The sequence below is a fragment of the Mastomys coucha genome, chromosome X (assembly GCF_008632895.1).
Source record: "Mastomys coucha isolate ucsf_1 chromosome X, UCSF_Mcou_1, whole genome shotgun sequence".
Taxonomy (NCBI): Eukaryota; Metazoa; Chordata; class Mammalia; order Rodentia; family Muridae; genus Mastomys; species Mastomys coucha.
In genome coordinates, this window is record NC_045030.1 from 126,557 (window position 1) to 129,701 (window position 3,145).

The following is a 3,145-nucleotide window of genomic DNA, read 5'->3' on the forward strand; positions in this document are numbered from 1 at the left end:
TCTTGCTGTGCACCACATAATGGTCTTGAAATCATTCTTCTCCTATCTCAGCCTCTCTATTAGTAGGAGTGTTTATTTGATGTTTTTACACTATACTATGGTTTTCAGAATAGCTTACTGTACTGGCTGGTTTTTTGTATCAACTTGACACAGGCTGGAGTTATCACAGAGAAGGGAGCCTCAGTTGGGGAAGTGCTTCTATGAGATCCAGCTTTGAGGCATTTTCTCAATTAGTGATCAAGAGGGTAGGGCCCCTTGTGGGTGGTGCCATCCCTGGGCTGGAAGTCTTGGGTTCTATAAGAGAGCAGCCTAAGCAAGCCGGGGGAAGCAAGCCAGTAAGAAACATCTCTCCATGGCCTCTGCATCAGCTCCTGCTTTCTGACCTGCTTGAGTTCCAGTCCTGACTTCCTTTGTGATAAACAGCAATGTGGAAATAAGCCAAATAAACCCTTTTCTCCCCAATTTGCTTCATGGTCATGACATTTGTGCAGGAATAGAAACCCTGACTAAGACACTTACATATTTCAAAATTATTTATACAGCCAAAAGTAACATAGACAGTTAACTTGGGAGGTGGCTTGTAAAAAAACAACAAAAAGCGAGACTGAGTGCTTTGTTAGATGTTTGTAACTCTTGTATCAATTTTGAAGAACAGGACTTTATAAGTTCCTCTTTCTCTGAGATGAATGCTTTTCAAAATCATCACAGCCAGTGAACCAGATTTTTACCCTCACCTAATGTCTGTGCCACCCTCCAAGCAGAGCCATTGTTCATTGAAACAGTTGGTGAATGACTTCATGGATACACCATCTTAATACACACACCATTTCTTAAATGAATGTAACCTGTTCTCTGTGGGCTGAGAATAAAACATTCACTCCACTCAAATAGCTTTGACCATAGCAGGAAATCTATATCCAAAAATGTTGCCTATAATTCACTCCTTGGCACAGTAGAAATGTCAACTCTTAGTTTAGCTACTATAGAGGTAAAATCCTTTGGTAATGTCAGGGTCATTAAATACTGCCTTATTACAATGAACTCCAATGTCTAAAAATTGTTCTTATTTTGGGAGTGTACCACAGTAAGAGCCAAGATTTTAAGCTCTACTAAAAACAAAACAAACAAAAAGACTATCTATTCATGTTCATTTTTTTTTAAAAAAAAGAACTAGCAGTGATGTATTATTTTAAATTATACACTTAATATTTTTGGAGTTATTTAAAATTTATATTGAGAAAAATATATGTCTTTTCAGTATTGCTGTAGACAAATATCTACATAAGACTTAAATTGATTGTTGTTTTATATGAACTTTCATAATAGTCATTTTTATTGTTACAATATTATATAAATTTTAAAGAATATGTCAAAATAAAAAAAAACAAAAGGTAAAAAAAAACTTGCATTGTTGTACATTTACAGATAAACAATAAAATTATCCATTACTGGTGCTATGTATTATAAGGAAACTTATGTTGTATTTATATTCTTTTTATGCTATGTCCATTTTTTCTGAGTTTTTAAAATGAGTGTTTTTGTAAGATTACTTTCTATTTTTTTTTTCCTTTTATTCTTGTTTTGTGATTCATTTTAAAACAAATGTCTAATGTTCACCTTTTCCTTGATGCCTGTTCAATAAAGGTATACTTTGTCTTTAAAAATGAAAAGAAAAGAATCTTGGGCCTTTTACTTGTCATTGTCCTTTCACATCACTGTGAGATTAGCATGGTTTCTGAAGACACAGTGAACTTTGCACTTCATAATGAACCTAACTCACCCAGCCTACAGGTAAAATGTATAAGAAACATGATGTAAACTATCCTGTATTTGTTTGGCCCTGAACGCTACTTTAATTCCAACAGTTAAAGACATTCTGTGGTAAATATCCTTTTCAGCATTTACTCCAAGAGTACATGTACATACATGAACTGTTTTTCATTCTGTAAATAAATAAACTACTGGATAAAATATTAATATTTAAGTTTTTAACAATAGTTCAATAAAGTTCAGAGTGAAAACACTGAACAAAATTTAGCAGATTTTTTACTTAGAAGATTTCTACTCAGACATTGTCCTAGTTAGGGTTTCTATTGCTGCAATGAAAATTAATTCAGGTTGGGAAGGAAAGTGTTTATTTGGTTTCTACTTCCAATTCTTACTCCAACACTGGAAGAAGTCAGAACAGGAATTCAAGAAGGGCTGGAACTTGTAGGCACTGTATAGATTTCGTGGTGGGTAGGTTCTTACTGGCTTGTTCTTCAGTTTGCTCAGCCTGCTCTCTTATAGAACGCAGGCCTACCAGCCTAGGCATGATACCCTGGGCAATAGACTGGGCATTCCTCTATTGACCAGTAATTAAGAAAATGCCTTACAACCGAACTTTTTGTAGGCATCTTCTCAATTGAGGTTCCCTTCTTTCAGATAATTTTAGTTTCCATGTCAAGTTAACATAAGATTAGCAAACACAAAGGCATAACCACAAATGCTTAAAAATTTGACTTGGTTTCTTATGAATTGCAATTTATTTACAGTAAGGAGTCCCATAAGAAGATAATAGGTAAATGCAAATCAGTAAAACAAAAACATAAACCATGCATACATGTACATATTAAACAAATAACTGGAGTTATAAGGAACCTTTAGAAAACAGAGAAATTTTAAATCTACATATGAATAGGCAAAGTGTACACAGAAATTTTTGACATATGCATACAAACACTTGCAAGTAATTTATATTTGTCATTTATACTAACCATAAAAGACTAATAATAAAATAAGCAATAACAATATTTACTGTTTACATTGCTAAGAACTGTTGGTAAGTGTTTATCTTCAACACTACTGACATTTGAGTTCTCTCTCATAGTCCAGGGATAGGAGTTGTAATATGTACACACATTAGGATGGTTTTGGCCTGGTTGTTCTCTTTAAAGAAGAGAAAATTCAGCTTACAAGGTTGAAGAACTAGGTGAACCAAGTTCTTGACTTTGATTGAGGCCATCTTAAGCAACATAGTGTGACCCATTTAGAAAGGGTGGGAGGAAGGAGAGGTGAGGGGAAAGAAGGAGGAGAATGGAAAAGGAAAGGAAGAAGGAAGTTAGTAACAAGGGAAGGGAGGAGAACAGGAGGGGGAAGGGAGAGG

At 34.6% G+C, this 3,145-nt stretch overlaps 1 pseudogene; it reads left to right on the forward strand.

Moving 5' to 3' along the window:
* The first annotated feature begins 1,728 nt into the window (after nucleotides 1-1,728).
* The window catches only part of LOC116090881, a 4,210-nt pseudogene continuing 2,793 nt past the window's right edge, over nucleotides 1,729-3,145 (forward strand).